Genomic DNA, 17,114 nt, shown 5'->3' with positions numbered 1-17,114 from the left:
TAGTCTCTTATGATCCTTTGTATTTGTGTAGTATCAGTTGTAGTGTCTCCTCTTTCATTTCTGGTTTTATTTGAGTCTTTTTCTTGGGAAGAGTAGGTAAAGGTTTGTCCATTTTTCTTTTTTGAAAAAACAGCTCTTGGTTTTGTTGATTTTTTAAAATTGTCTTTCTGGTCTCTATTTCATTTATTTCTGCTCAGATATTAGTTATTTTAGTTATTTTCTTCCTTCTGCTTACTTTGGACTTAGTTTTTTTTTTTCTTTTTCTAGTTCCTTATGATGTAAAGTTAGGTTGTTTGAGATTTCTATTTTCTTAATACATGCATTTATTGCTATAAACTTTCAGAACTGCTTTTGCAGCATCCCATAGGTTTTGGTATGTTGTGTTTTCATTTTCATTTGCTTTGAGATAGTTTTTGATTTCCCTTTGATTTCTTTTTTGACCCATTGGTTGTTCAATAGTGTGTTATTTAATTTCTACATTTTTGTAGATTTTTCAGATTTCCTCTTGGTACTTATTTCTAGTTTTATACTATTGTGGTCAGAAAAGATACTTGGTATGATTTCAGTCTTCTTAAATTTGCTGAGACTTGTTTTGTGGTCTATTATATCATATCCTGGGGCTTGTTCCATGTGCACTAGAGAAGAATGTGTATTCTGCTTCTGTGGGATGTAATGTTCTATAAATGTCTCTTAGGTCCACTTGGTCTAATGTATGGTTCAAATTCAACATTTCCTTGTTGATTTTCTGTCAGGATGATCTGTCCATTGTTGAGGGTGGGGTATTGAAGTTCCCTGCTATTATTGTCTATTTTTTCCCTTCAGATCTGTTAGTATTTGCTTAATATATTTTGGTGCTCCAATATTGGGTTTGCATATGTTTGTAATTGTTACATCTTCTTGATGAATTGATCCCTTTATCATTATCTATTGACCTTCTGTCTCTTTTTACCATTTTTGGCTTATAGTCTATTTGGTCTGATATAATTATAGCTACCCCTGCTTTCTTTTGGTTTCCACTTGCATGGAATCTCTTTTTCCATCTCTTTACCTGAGCTTTTGTAAGCTGAAGTGAATCTCTTGTATGAAGCATATAGTTGAGTCTTTTTTTTTTTTTAATCCATCCAGTCATTCTGTGCCTTTTGATTGGTAAATTCAACCTATTTATGTTTGGAGTTATTATTGACATGTAAGGACTTGCTAATGCCTCTGGTTCATTGTTTTCTGGTTCTTTTGTATCTCCACCCCCTCCCCCTTCTGCATACCTTTTTAAATTGGTGATTTTCCATGGTGGTGTGTTCTTTATCTTTTGTGCATCTGCTCTAGGACATCTCATAGATAAAACAGTCTATTTTAAGCTGATAGCAACTTAACTTTGCTTACAAAAGCTTCAGATTTTTACTCCCCCATTTTATTTTTTTGATGTCATTATTGGTATTAGTTATAATTACACCTCTTTTAATATTGGTGTTAGTTGTAATTATACTAGCTATAATTATTTTTAGTATTCTTTTCCTTTGACCTTTATACTATAGTTAAGTGGTTAACACACCATGCAATTACAGAATTAGAGTTTTCTAAGTTTGACTTTATATTTACCTTTACCAGTGTATTGTATACTTTTGTATTTTTTATGTCATTTCATTCCAGCTTGAAGAGCTTCCTTCAGCATTTCTTATAGGTCTGGTGGTTATTAACCCCCTCAGCTTTTGTTTGCCTAGGAAAGTCTGTATTTCTCTTTCACATCTGAAGGATAACTTTGCCAAATAGAATATTCTCGGCTGGCAGTTTTTTTCTTGGAACACTAAGGATATATCATTCCCACTCTCTCGGATGTCTAATTCTCTCCCCAGGTTTGGGAAGTTCTTAGCTGCCATTTCTTTAAATCTGTCGCCTTCTTCCTCTCTTCTCCTTCTGGACCCTGATTATTCTAATATTTGTTCTTTAATGGTGTCCCATAGATCATGAATGCTTTCTTCTCTTTTTTTCATTCTTTTTCTTTGTTCCCTCTAACTGGCTTATTTCAGAATTCCTACCCTCTACCTCACTTATTCTGTCTTCAGGTGCTCTACTCTACTGCAGATGTTCTGTACTGCATTTTTTCATTTTATTTATTGAATTCTTCAGCTCTAAAATTTCTGCTTGGCTCTTTTTTATGATTTCTATCTCTGGTAAATATCTCATTTTGAAACTGTGCTTTTTTGTGTGTGTGATTTCATTGAACTGTCTTTCTAAGGGTTTTTTTTTTTTTTTTTTGGTAGCTCATTGAGTTTCTTCATAACAGTTATTTTGAATTCTTTATCAACCACATTGCAAATTTTGTGTTTTGAGCTCTGTTATTAGAGGATTATTATTATCTTTTGGTGATAACATGTTTCTTTGATCCTTTATGTTCCTTGTAGTTTTGCTTTGCTGCTTTTGCATTTGAAGAAGCAGACGCCTCTTTAAATCTTTGCTAGTTGCCTTCAGATAGGTATTCAGTTCACTGGTGCTGATATTTTCTGGAGTTTTCTCTGCCTTTGTGTAGATATACCTGTTCCACTCATCTTGCTCCCTCTTGTGGCAGAATTCTTAAGCTTTTAAGTCTTCCCTGGTTCTTACAACTCACCAGGCTGGCTACTGGAAACCTCTCTTTTGTTTTCTAAAAGTGGTACTATAGCTCGAGCTTTAATTTCTTCCTTGCCCACAAAGCCTCGCCCGTTTTCTAAGCACATTCACCATCTACGGAAGCTTTCTCTTGTCGCCACACTTGGGAGTGTACAAGGAGCCAGTTGCAGAGTGGAGGGAGGTATGGGTTTAGCCCTCAAGGTGTTGGGGGTGCCTGTGGACTTGGTAGGGAGAGCCCTGGCTGTGGGACTCCCAGAGGCTTGTGGATGGACTTCCTGCTGACTATGTTCCCTTTAATGCCCTTTGACAGTCTTACCTGTCCGTTTCCCGATCTCCTCTCTCCTCCCAGTCATGGAGGTTCTACCTTGGTCCTCTTGGTGCTGCTGGAGAGAAACAAGTTTCTTCAGCTGTGTCCTGCATCCTTGGTCACTCACCACTCTCCTTTTTTCCTGCAGGAGAATTCACCGCTGCCTGATAGGTCAGCCCCGTGCAGTGTTGCCATGGGGGGGGGGGGAGGGGGAGACTGGTGTTGGTAAAGTTCTTATTGTCTTGGCTGCATTCAGACTCTCTTTCCTTTAATGAAGTACTGGAATCTTTTCTCAGGTAGGCTGGACTTCTAAAATTTCTCTCTTGACTATGGGTATCTGCCCAGTGTATTCTCCAGGCTTTTTCCTGACCACGTGACAGGGGTTGCAGCAAGTTTGCTGCCCTGTTTGTTCCATCCTGTACTGAGGTCTGTCTGCTTATTCCTGGATACACAGGTGAGTGAGATTCCTCCTGTGTCCCTTGGCACATGTTGCTGGATCCCACAGCTCCCACCAAGGTACTGTGGTTCATGGATGGATGTCTAATTCTTTGTTAAAAAAAGGGGGACAAAGAGAGGAATGCCTTATGCTGCCATGATGCTGTCACCCTATCTACAATGTGATGTTTTTATATCACGTGCACTTGAGATAATAACCACAATCAAGCTTATTAACATATCCATCACCTTGCATAGTTAATTGTTGTTACACAAAAAATTTTTAGATCTACTTTTTGCAAATTTCAAGTATACGATACAGTATTATTAACTATATCACCATGCTGTACATTAAATCTCCAGTACATATTTAAACTTTGTAGCTTTTGACTAATAGGTCCCCATTTTCACCTCTGCCCCAGCCCCTGGCAACCACCATTCTACTCTCTGCTTCTATGAATTTGACTATTATAGATTCCACATATAAGTGGTACTATATAGTACTTGTCTTTAAGTGTGAGATTTGTCTTTAAGTGTGAGACTTATTTCACTTAGCAAAATGTCCTCCGGGTTCATTTCTGTTGTCACAAATAACAGAATTTCCTTTTTTTGGAGACTGAATGATAAATGGTATTTCTTTGTATATGTACACCGCATTTTCTTTTTCCATTCATCTGTCAATGAACATATAGCTTGTTTCTGTATCTTGGCTACTGTGAATAATGCTGCAACAAACATGGGAGTGCAGGTATGTCTTTGAGGTACTGATTTCATTTCCTTTGGATATATACTCAGAAGGAGCATTGCTGTATTATAGGGCAATTCTATTTTTAATTTTTCATGCCCATCCATACTATTTTCCATAATGCTTTACCTGTTTACATTCCCACCAATAGTGTACAAAGGTTCTTTTTTCTACACATTCCCTCATCCTCAACTTCATCCAAATATCCTATGCTTTACACAGAACCTGGAATATAAAAGATACTTTATTTGCTGGGTGACTGTGTAGTCAAAGGAGAATTATTAAAGCTGTCATTCTGTTTGTTGTTCTGGTGATGTTGCTATATTTTAAAGCATTAACATTTTTTCTTAAAGAAATTTGCCTACAGTGTCAGTGCTGCATTTTTGAGGATATTTTCTTTGGCCCCTAGAGGGAGCTCCCGCCTCCTCTAGAGGTCTCCTCATCAGTACTTTTCCTCCAGGATTTTGTTATTCCATGCCTAAAGAGAACTGAAAATCTCTTAACAGCAAAAGCATTTCCTGGACATGTATTTAGGGGCATGGATTTCTCTCTAGATCATACAGCCACAGAAAGACTAGTTCACGGCTATTGATCTTTGGAGCTGCCTCTCTCAGGAAGGCCTTGAATTGTTGGATTTAGTTATCTATTTAATATATATTATTTGAATGCTTGCCAGGTGCCAGGCACAGTTCTAAGGCTTGGAATTCAGCAATAAACAAGTGATAGGAGATCACTGTTTCCTAAAGAGCACACCCTGGGATATTGTACCCTTTCTGCCTTAGTCCTTAGAAAGAAACTAAATACAGGTCCAACCTTAGCAAGCTTGACAGGTCCAAAGCCTCCTAGTAATCCCAGGGAGTCCTGGCCTCTACCACTCAAAGGTGGTACTTAAATATAAATTGTCATTGTGTTAACATATGACCAACGGCTCCCCCCACTAATTTCCCCTGAACAAAGCTGAATGGCCCAGGTGTGGGAATCTGATCAAACAAGCCCATCTGTAGGTCAGATGATAGAACAGGCTTTTCTGAGAATTTTGCCTAACAGGGACCAGTCATTAACTTGAACCCATCAGATTCTCTCCCCTTGGAATTTGACTGAGATGCAAAAAGAATTGGTTCCTTGGTGGTGGGGGGATATTACCCCAAGGAATGTCAGTGCCACAAGGGAGCAAGGACTTAGAGTATGCAGGGGATAATCCTATCAATAGTACCTATATCTTTTTTTTTTTTGCCACATCGCATGGCATGTAGGATCTTAGTTCCCCAACCAGGGATCAAACCCACACCCCCTGCATTGGAAGCGTGGAGTCTTAACCACTGGATGGCCAGGGAAGTCCCAGTAGTACCTATCTCTTTCGAGGTTAAAGGATTAAGTGAGATATATATACAATGTTTAGCACATATATGGCTCTTATTTTCCCTGTTTCACATATAAGGAGAATGAGTGTATTAGAGTTCTCCAGAGAAACAGAACCAATAGGAGATTATGTATATATATAGAGAGAGAGAGAGAGAGAAAGAAAGATTTATTATAAGGGAATTGGTTCATACAATTATGGAGACTGAGAAGTCCCGTGACCTGCCATCTGCAAGCTGGAGACCCGGTAAAGCCAGTGGTGTAGTTTCAGTCCAAGTGCAGGAGGTGACCCATATTTCAGCTAGAAAACAGGCAGATAGAGTGAATTCTCCCTTACTCCACATTAGGGAGGGCAATCTGCTTTACTTAGTCTCCCAATTCAAATGTAAATCTCACCAAGAAACACCCTCACAGACACGCCCAGATATTTGATTAAACATTATTCTAGGTATCACATGGCTCCATCAAATTGATAAAAAAATAAACTACACATCACACTGAAACTCAGAGAGCTTAAATAACTTGCCCATGTATGAACAGATAACAGGCAGCAGAGCTGGGATTTGAACACAAGTCTCTAAGTCAAAGTATCTCTGGGCACAGGTAGGGTGAGACAGGGGTAGAGTCACTGAGGCAGGCCAGGATTAAAATGTTTAGAGGTCATCTACAACAAGATTTACACCCTCAACTGGGGAGATTCCTAATCCTTTAAGGAGGAATTTGACTTCTGGAAAGGACCTAAAATAATTTCTAATCAATGGAAAAAAGATGTTTTGGGGAATAATCAAAGGGAAAATTAAAATATTTCTTGTTCTTTTATGTGCTTTTGACACTTGCTTTGAAGATCATTTCAAATTCTAGGGAGGGATTCTATGCAGTGTCATTACTATTGGAAAAATATACTGTTTCCCAAGGTACTACTTTGAAGGACAGCATTCATACAGAGGTGTTCATATATGCGTACGTGTATTCATTTGCTGAACACCTTATGTGTTGGGATTCAGTGATGAGTGAGATACAGTCTCCTTTCCTGAAGTTTGTGATCTGCCTGGGGAACAGATATGTAAATAGTGAATTTTATTACATTGAGACTAGTGTTATAATAAAACTCCTTCCAGCCACAAAATTCTTTGATTGTATAACATGTAACATCAATCTGAATTTCGGCGGGGGGAGGCACAAGTCAAGGTATAACTATAAATAAGTAAATAAATAAATTTATTTATAAATAATTTTTAAAGATTCATTCCACCTGAGGGCTTTCAGAAAGGCTTGACAGGGGAAGCGACATCTGAAGACTCAAAGTAGCCTAATAAAAATATATGCCAGAGACAAAGAGGTATTCAATAAACGTTTCTTAAATAAACCAGTGACCTAAGGATGTACCAGTCTTTCTTGATGCCAGTATATATAGTGTTGAGCCTTTATAATAGCTGACAATCCTATTTCTTTCTTTCTTTTCTTTATTGTAGCCAATATTTATTTATTTATTTTATTTTTTAATAGGAAAGAGGATTAATTGATTGAGTGCATGCGTGTTTGTGTGTGTTATGCATTTTTTTTTGAATTTTTGAATTTTATTTTTTTATACAGCAGGTTCTTATTAGTCATCCATTTTATACACATCAGTGTATACATGTCCCAGTTTCCCAATTCATCACACCACCACCCCCATATCCTATTATGTCTACCCTGGTAGAAAAAGCCCTTTTGAAGCTTCAGTCTAAAGTAGACACAGTTAGCTAACTGAATGAATAAAAGAATGTAGCATAAGCTACCAAATGTAGGCCAAGTGGATTTATGCTGCTTGCCCTAGAGCCTCAACAATTATGATCAGGGCCCAGCAGTCTTGGTTTCAGGCCCCCAGCCTTTCGTTAAATCATCTCTAAGGACTTTCTAGAATTAAGCCAAGATATAAAGGACTTAACACGTTCCTAGGTTACATTCTCAGTATTTGCTCAAGATTAACTGCCCTTTAGTGCTACTTTTCTGAGTATCTTCAGGCCCTTCCTGATGAAGTCACAGGATAGGACCAAAACAAGAGCTGGGCCACTCTTTTCTTCATTCTCACTAATTAAGTTTGGGTGTCACCATAGCAGCAGAGTAGCTCCTGTTCTGACTTAGCTCCAGTGGGACCAAACTGTGTTTCTCCAATGGGGTGAAACAGCAGCATTAGTATCACCTGGAGCATTGCCTGCTTAACATGCAAATTCCTGGCCCAGCTAAATGTTGGGCCAGGAATCTAAATAAATAAGTCCAGATTCCAACTAAATAAAAACCATTGTAGGTGAGGCCTAGAATGTACAATTTTAACAAGCACCCTAGGTGACTGATTATGTACGTCAAATCTAAGATCCATTAAGAAAGAGAAAAGAGTTTCTTACACTTTCCTTCTGTAGTTTCTGATTTTCTTGGGAAATGGCCAACTGTATGGCAGCCCCTATCCTAGAGGCCAACCTTCACCTCAGCCCTCTTTTCACATAATAACTCTGTGATGTGTTATTAACCTTGCTTTATAAATGACAAGATTGGTTACAACAGGTTGAGTGCTCTTAAAATTCACATGTAGCTCAAGGCCCTTAGAACTGGAGGGTCTGATTTGAGGGATGTTAAGTGATTGTGCTAAATGACTTGCTTGCAGAGGAAGGGCGTATGGGTGGGCATGACTAAGATCCCTGGGGTGCCGGGCAGTGACATCTCCAGTGCTTGAGGAAGACCAGACTGCTAGCTCTTGAGAGAGGTTTTATTTTTTTAAACAATTTTTTCCTTCTTTTTTTTAATTCGTAAAAAGCATTATACATTTATAAGGAAAATTAAAACATTATAGACATAAGAGATGGAAAACGAAAGTCAAGGATTAAATGTCCTCAGCAGGGGAGAGTTTAAATAAAATATAGCACATTTCTCTTCTATAGAATTTTATGTAGCTATTAAGATTGAGGTAAAGGTGTATGTATTAATACAGGAAGAGCTTTAAGGCGTGTAAAGTAAAAAGCAAGTATCAGGACATTACTATAGTATGATTCTATATCTGTTTAAAAAACAGAGATGCATGTGTATATATGTACACATATAAGGTATATACATGCATAGAAACAGGAAGGGAAATGTACTCAACTATTGACAATGGAATGGAAGTGAGACGAATAAAATGAGATTTTCTTGTTTGTTTTGTTTGCTTTTCATTTTTTAAGTAAACTTTTTTTTTTTTTTTTGGCCATGCCACGTGGCTTGCAGGATCTTAGTTCCCCGACCAGGGATTGAACCTGGGCCACAGCAGTTAAAGCACTGAGTCCTAACCACTGGACTGCCAGGGAATTCCCAATAAAGTTTATTTGTTTATTTATTTATTTTGTGTATTTATTTTTGGCTGCATTGGGTCTTCGTTGCTGTGCGGGGGCTTTCTCTAGTTGCGGTGAGCAGGGGGCTACTCTCTTCATTGCGGTGCACAGGCTTCTCATTGCAGTGGCTTCTCTTGTTGAGGAGCATGGGCTCCAGGCGCATGGGCTTCAGTAGTTGTGGCACTCGGGCTTCAGTAGTTGTGGCTCTCAGGCTCTAGAGCACAGGCTCAGTAGTTGTGGCGCGCAGGCTTTGTTGCTCTGCAGCATGTGGGATCTTCCCAGACCAGGGCTTGAACCCGTGTCCCCTGCATTGGCACGCAGATTCTTAACCACTGCACCACCAGGAAAGTCCCTCCTATGTTTTCTTTTACAAGTTTTATGATTTCAGGTCTTACACTTAAGTCTTTAATCCATTTTAAGTTCATTTTTTGTAAGTGGTGTAAGGTAAGTGTTGAATTTCATTTTTCTGCATGTGGTTGTCCAGTTTTCCCAGCACCATTTATTGAGGAAAGTGTCCTTCCCCTGTTGAGTATTATTTGCTCCCTTGTCTAATAGTATTAGATCATATATGCAGGGGTTTATTTCTAAGCTCTTAATTCTGTTCTATTGGTCTATATGTCTTTTTTTATGCTAGTACCATACTGTTTTGACTACTATAACTTTGTAGTATAGTTTGAACCAGGAAGTGTGATGCCTCCAGCTTTGTGGAATCTAAAAATTCTAATGCACAATTTCTCTGTAGCATGCAATGCTGTTTGATAGCATTTTACCCACAGTAGAACTTCTTTCAAAATTGGAATCAATCCTCTCAAACCCTACCACTGCTTTATCAACTAAGCTTATGTAATATTCTAAATCCTTTGTTGTCATTTAAACAATCTTCACAGCATCTTCAACAGGAGTAGATTCCATCTCAATAAACCACTTTATTGCTCACCCATAGGAAGCAAATCTTCATTCGTTAAAGTTTTATCATGAGATTGTAGCAATTCAGTCACATCTTCAGGCCCCACTTCCCTTCCTTCCTCCTTTCCTCCCTCCCTTCTTTCCTTCCTTCCTTCTCTCTCTCTTTCGTTGCGCATTGTGGGATCTTAGTTCCCTGACCAGGGATCAAACCCGGGCCCTGAGCAGTGAAAGCTCAGAGTCCTAACCACTGGAACGCCAGGGGATTCCCTCAGACTCCACTTCTAATTCTAGTTGTCTTGCTATTTCTACTACATCTGCAGGTACTTCCTCCACTGAAGTCTTGAACCCCTCAAAGTCATACATGAAGGTCGGAATCAACTTCTTCCACATTCTTATTAATGTTGATGTTTTGACCTCTTCCCATGAATCACAAATGTTAATGGCATCTAGAGTTGTAAATCCTTTCCAGAAGGTTTCAGTTTACTTTTCCCAGATCCATCAGAGGAATCACTATCTATGGTAGCCATAGCTTTACGAACTCGGTCTCTTAAATAATAAGACTTGAAATTCTAAATTACTCCTAGATCTATGGGCTGCAGAATGGATATTGTATTAGCAGGCATGAAAACAACATTAATCTCGTTATTCATCTCCATCAGAGTTCTTGAGTGACCAGGTGCATTATCAATGAGAAGTAATATTTTGAAAGCAATCTTTTTTCTGAGCAGTAGGTCTCAATAGTGGGCTTAAAATATTCAGTAGACCATGTTGTAAAGAGATGTGCTATCATTCAGGCTTTGTTGTTCCATTTATAGAGCACAGGCAGAGTAGATTGAGCATAATTCTTAAGGGCCCTAGGATTTTTGGAATGGTAAATGAGTGTTGGCTTCAACTTAAAGTCACCAGCTACAATAGCCCCTAACAAAAGAGTCAGATTGTCCTTTGAAAATTTGAAGCCAGGCCTTGACTTCTCTCTATGTATGAAAACCCAAGATGGCATTTTCTTCCAATAGAAGGCTGTTTCATCTACACTGAAAATCTGTTGTCTAGTGTAGCCACCTTCATTAATAATCTTCACTGGATCTTCTGGATAACTTGCTGCAGCTTCTACATCAGCCCTTGCTTTCTCACCTTGCACTTTCCTCATGAACCTCTGCTAGCTTCAAACTTTTCTTCTGAAGCTTACTCACCTCTCTGAGCCTTATAGACTTGAAATGAGTTAGGGCCTCACTCTGGATTAGGCTTTGGCTTAAGGGAATGTTGTGGCTGGTTTTATCTTCTATCCAGACCACTAAAACTTTCTCCATATCAGCAATAAGGCTGTTTCGCTTTCTTATCATTTGTGTGTTCACTGGAGTAGAACTTTTCATTTACTTCAAGAACTTTTCCTTTGCATTCATAACTGGGCTCACTGTTTGGTACAAGAGGCCTAGCTTTTGGCCTGTCTCAGCTTTTGACATGCCTTCCTCACTAAGCCTAATCATTTCTAGTTGTTGATTTAAAGTAAGAAACATGTGACTCTTCCTTTCAATGAACACTTAGAGACTATGTTGGGTAATTAATTGGCCTGATTTCAATATTGTTGTGTCTCAGGGAATAAGGAAGCCTGAGGAGAGGGAGAGAGACAGGATTAGCCAGTGGGTGGCGCAGTCAGAAAACAAACATTTATCGATTAAGTTTGTGGTCTTATATGGGTGTGGTTTGTGGCACCCCAAAGCAATTACAGTAGTAATATCAAAGATCACTGATCACCATAACAAATATAATCATAATGAAAAAGCTTGAAATATTTCAAGAATTACCAAAATGTGACATAGAAACACAAAGTGAGTGAATGTTATTGGAAAAGTGGTGCCAATAGACTTCCTCAACACAGCGTTGCCATAAATGTTCAGTTTGTTTTTAAAAAAAAAGTCTGTAAAGCACAATAAAACAAAACGCAATATATATATGTGCCACATCTTCTTTATCCATTCATCTGTCGATGGACATTTAGGTTGCTTCCATGTCCTGGCTATTGTAAATAGAGCTGCAATGAACATTTTGGTACATGACTCTTTTTGACCTATGGTTTTCTCAGGGTATATGCCCAGTAGTGGGATTGCTGGGTCGTATGGTAGTTCTATTTGTAGTTTTTTAAGGAACCTCCATACTGTTCTCCATAGTGGCTGTATCAATTTACATTCCCACCAACAGTGCAAGAGTGTTCCCTTTCCTCCACACCCTCTCCAGCATTTATTGTTTCTAGATTTTTTGATGATGGCCATTCTGAGCGGTGTGAGATGATATCTCATTGTAGTTTTGATTTGCATTTCTCTAATGATTAATGATGTTGAGCATTCTTTCATGTGTCTGTAGGCCATCTGTATATCTTCTTTGGAGAAATGTCTATTTAGATCTTCTGCCCATTTTTGGATTGGGTTGTTCGTTTTTTTGTTATTGAGCTGCATACTCAGCCATAAAAAGAAATGAAATGGAGGTATTTGTAATGAGGTGGATGGAGTTAGAGTCTGTCATACAGAGTGAAGTAAGTCAGAAAGAGAAAAACAAATACAGTATGCTAACACATATATACGGAATCTAAGGGAAAAAAAAAAAAAAAAAAAAGGCCATGAAGAACCTAGTGGCAAGACCGGAATAAAGACACAGACCTACTAGAGAATGGACTTGAGGATATGGGGAGGGGGTAGGGTAAGCTGGGACAAAGTGAGAGAGTGGCATGGACATATATACATTACCAAATGTAAAATAGATAACTAGTGGGAAGCAGCCGCATAGCACAGGGAGATCAGCTCGGTGCTTTGTGACCACCTAGAGGGGTGGGATGGGGAGGGTGGGAGGGAGGGAGATGCAAGAGGGAAGAGAAATGGGAACATATTGTATATGTATAACTGATTCACTTTGTTATAAAGCAGAAGCTAACACACTATTGTAAGGCAATTATACTTCAATAAAGATGTTTGAAAAAAAATAAATAAATTCAGGAACTTCAAAAAAATTAAAAAGTAAAAAAAAAAAACAAAAAACAAAAAAAAACGCAATAAAACAAGGTATGCCTGTATAGATGTTTGATGCTGTACATTTCCCTCTAAGTTCTGCTTTATTTGTATGCCATAAAGTTTGATATGTTGTTTTTCTTTTTCATTTATTTCAAAACCCTTTCTAATTTCCCACTTGATTAGGTTAGGAATGTGTTATCTAGTTTCCAAATTTTTTAGTTTGTAAATATTTGGAGATTTTCTCGATATCTTTTTTTATGGATTTCTAATTTAATTCTATTGTGTTTAGAGAACACACTTTGTATATATATATATTTTTTTTTAATGAGGATCTTGAATCAGATGCGTATGTTTGATTGATTGATTGATTGATTGATTTTGGCTGTGTTGGGTCTTCGTTTCTGTGCGAGGGCTTTCCCTAGTTGTGGCAAGCGGGGGCCACTCTTCATCGCGATGCGCGGGCCTCTCACCGCCGCGGCCTCTCTCGCCGCGGAGCACAGGCTCCAGACGCGCAGGCTCAGCAGTTGTGGCTCACGGGCCCAGCCGCTCCGCGGCATGTGGGATCTTCCCAGGCCAGGGCTCGAACCCGTGTCCCCTGCATTAGCAGGCAGACTCTCAACCACTGCGCCACCAGGGAAGCCCCCTTTGTATATTTTGAAATTTTTTAATTTATTGACTTGTTCTATGAGACAGCATGTGTTCTACTTCTGTAAATATTCCATGTGCATTTGAAAAGATGTTTTCAGCTGTTGTTAGGTCATGTGTTCTATAAATATCAATTGGGTCAAGTTGATTGATAGTCTTGTTCAAGTCTTCTATATTAATAATACATTAGTCAGGGTTCTCTAGAGACAGAACCGATAAGATACACATAAAAGGAGATTTATTAAAAGAATTGGCTCCCACAGTTATGTAGTGCAAAAAGTCCCCACAGTCTGCATCTGTGAGTTGGAGAACCAGGAAAGCTGGTGGTATAATTCAGTCATGTCCAAAAGCCTGTGAACAACGAGGCTGCTGTTTTAAGTCTTAGAGTCTGAAGGCCTGAGAACCAGGAGCTCCAATGTCTGAGGGCAAGAGAAGATGGATATCCCAGCTCAAGAAGAGAGAGGGAATTCACCCTTTGTCCTATTTGGGCCCTGAAGGAATTGGATGATGCCCATCCGCATTGGTGAAATCCTTACTCAGTCTACTGGTTCAAATGCTAATCTTTTCTGAAAACACCCTCATAGACATATCCAGAAATAATGTTTTACCAGCTATCTGGGCACCCCTTACCCCAATCAAGTTGGCACATAAGATTAACCGCCCCACCTGCTGATTTTCTGTCTGCTTGTTCTATCGATTACTGAGAGAGGGGGCATTGAAATCTTCAACTATAATTGTATTGGGTTGGCCAAAAGGTTCGTTCGTTTTTTCTGTAAGATGGCTCTAGTAGAGCTTAGTCGTTTTTCACTTCATTTGAAAGAATTTTGTTAGATTGTATTGTGACAGCTGTCATATCACTGTGCATTAAAAAAAAAAAACCTATCAAAACTGGTGAATTTTTGTGTAGCCATTTTAATATTGAAGATTGAAGAGAAAAAGCAACATTTTCAGCATATTATGCTTTATTATTTCAAGAAATGTAAAAACGCAACTGAAACGCAAAAAAAGTTTTGTGCAGTGTATGGAGAAGGTGCTGTGACTGATCGAACGTGTCAAAACTGGTTTGCAAAGTTTCGTGCTGGAGATTTCTCTCTGGACGATGTTCCACAGTCGGAGTAGACCAGTTGAAGTTGATAGCTATCAAGTTGAGACATTAACTGAGAATAGTCAACATTATACCACGTGGGAGATAGCTGACTACTCAAAATATCCAAATCAAGCGTTGAAAATCATTTGCACCAGCTTGGTTATGTTAATCACTTTGATGTTTCTGTTCCACATAAGTGAAGTGAAAAAAACCTTCTTGACTGTATTTCTGCATGCAATTCTCTACTGAAACATAATGAAAACACTCCAGTTTTTTTTTTTTTTTTTTAATTTTTATTTTTTTAATGCTATTCTTGTCTGCTTACATTATTTTTATGTATGTATGTATGTATGGCTGTGTTGGGTCTTCGTTTCTGTGCGAGGGCTTTCTCTAGTTGTGGCAAGCGGGGGCCACTCTTCATCGCGGTGCGCGGGCCTCTCAATATCGCGGCTTCTCATTGCCGAGCACAGGCTCCAGACGCGCAGGCTCAGTAATTGTGGCTCACGGGCCGAGTTGCTCCGCGGCATGTGGGATCTTCCCAGACCAGGGCTCGAACCCGTGTGCCCTGCATTGACAGGCAGACTCTCAACCACTGCGCCACCAGGGAAGCCCAACACTCCAGTTTTTAAACGAATTGTGATGGGCAATGAAAAGTGGATACTGTACAGTAATGTGGACTGGAAGAGATCGTGAGGCAAGTGAAATGACCCACCACCAACCACACCAAAGGCTGGTCTTCATCCAAAGAAGGTGATGTTGTGTATATGGTGGGATTGGAAGATAGTCCTCTATTATGAGCTCCTTCTGGAAAACCAAACGATTAATTCCAACAAGTACTGCTCCCAATTAGACCAACTGAAAGCAGCACTCAACGAAAAGCTTCCAGAATTAGTCAACAGAAAACACATGATCTTCCATCAGGATAATGCAAGACTGCATGTTTCTTTGATGACCAGGCAAAAGCTGTTACAGCTTGGGTGGGAAGCTCTGATTCATCCGTGGTATTCACCAGACATTGCACCTTTGGATTTTGCATTTATTTTGGTCTTAACAAAATTCTCTTAATTGAAAAAATTTCCCTGGAAGACTGTTAAAGGCACCTGGAACAGTTCTTTGCTCAGAAAGATAAAAAGTTTTGTGAAGATGGAATTATGAAGTTGCCTGAAAAAATGGCAGAAGGTAGTGGAACAAAAGGGTGAAGACATTGTTCAATAAAGTTCTTGGTGAAAATGAAAAATGTGTGTTTTTTAAAATTTATTTTTTAAATATTTATTTTTGGCTGCTTTGGGTCTTCGTTGTGGTGTGAGGGTTTCTCATTGCTGTGGCTTCTCTTGTTGCATAGCACAGGCTCTAGGCACGTGGGCTTCAGTAGTTGTGGTTCACGGGCTTAGTTGTTCTGTGGCATGTGTGATCTTCCCAGACCAGGGCTCGAACCCTTGTCCCCCGCATTGGCAGGCGGATTCTTAACCACTGCACTACCAGGGAAGTCCCATGTGTTTTATTTTTACTAAAAAACCGAAGGCACTTTTTGGCCAACCCAATAGATTCATCTAAATTCTTCTTGTAGTTCTATTAGTTATTGCTTCATGTATTTTGGAGCTCTCTTATTAGGTTCATAAATATTTAGAATTTCTGTCTTCTTGATCAGTTGATATTTTATCATTATAAAATGACCTTATCTATCCCTGGTAAAGTATTTGCTCTAAAATATACTTGTCTAATATTAATATGTTCATTCCAGCTCTCTTTTGATGTGTTATTATGGTATATATGTGTATATATATATATCTCATCCTTTTACATTTAACCTATACAAGTCTTTTTATTTAAAGTGAGTTCTTTTAGGCAGCATAAATTGGATTTTGTTTTTTTAATTCAATCTGACAATATCTACATTTTTGTTGGGATGTTTAGACCATTTACATATAATGTGATTGTTTATGTGGTTGGGTTTAAATTTACCAATTTAAATGACTACATTTGCTTTCCATTTGCCTCATCTGTTCTCCTTTTCCTATTTTTCTTCATTCTTTGTATTAATTGAGTATTTTTATGATTCTATCTTATCCCCTTTATTGGTTTGTTGACAATAACTCTTTGTTGTGTTACTTCTGTGGTTGCTCTTGGTTTTGCATTATATAACTTTAATAATTCACAACCTGCTTTAAACTAATATTATACCACATCAAGTATAGTATAAGAACCTTGCAACTATATACTTCCATTTCCCCCTTCCTGGCCTTTGTGCTATTATTGTCACACATTTTACTTCTATGTTGTAAACCCTAGAATACATTGTTAATTTGTTTTTCTTTAAATAGTAAATTAAAAATTCAATAGTAAGAAAAGTCTCTATATTTACCCACATCAATTGCCCATTGATCTTCATTCCTTTGTGTAGATTCAGATTCTATCTGATATCACTTTCATTCTACCTTAAAAACTTCCTTTAACATTTCTTAAGTGCAGGTTGTCTGGTAATGAGTTATTTTGGCTTTTGTATGTCTAAAATGTCTATTTTATCTTCATTTTTGAAATATTCTTTTTCAGGTATAGAATTCTCAGGTGATAGTTTTTTTGTGTGTCTTTTTTTATTGGAGTATAGTTGCTTTACAATGTTGTGTTAGTTTCTGCTGTACAGCAAAGTGAATCAGCTATATGTATACATATATAAGTCTTTTTAAAA

This window comes from Balaenoptera acutorostrata, chromosome 17, assembly GCF_949987535.1.
Source record: "Balaenoptera acutorostrata chromosome 17, mBalAcu1.1, whole genome shotgun sequence".
NCBI classification, from domain to species: Eukaryota; Metazoa; Chordata; class Mammalia; order Artiodactyla; family Balaenopteridae; genus Balaenoptera; species Balaenoptera acutorostrata.
This window is presented reverse-complemented; position numbering follows the sequence as displayed.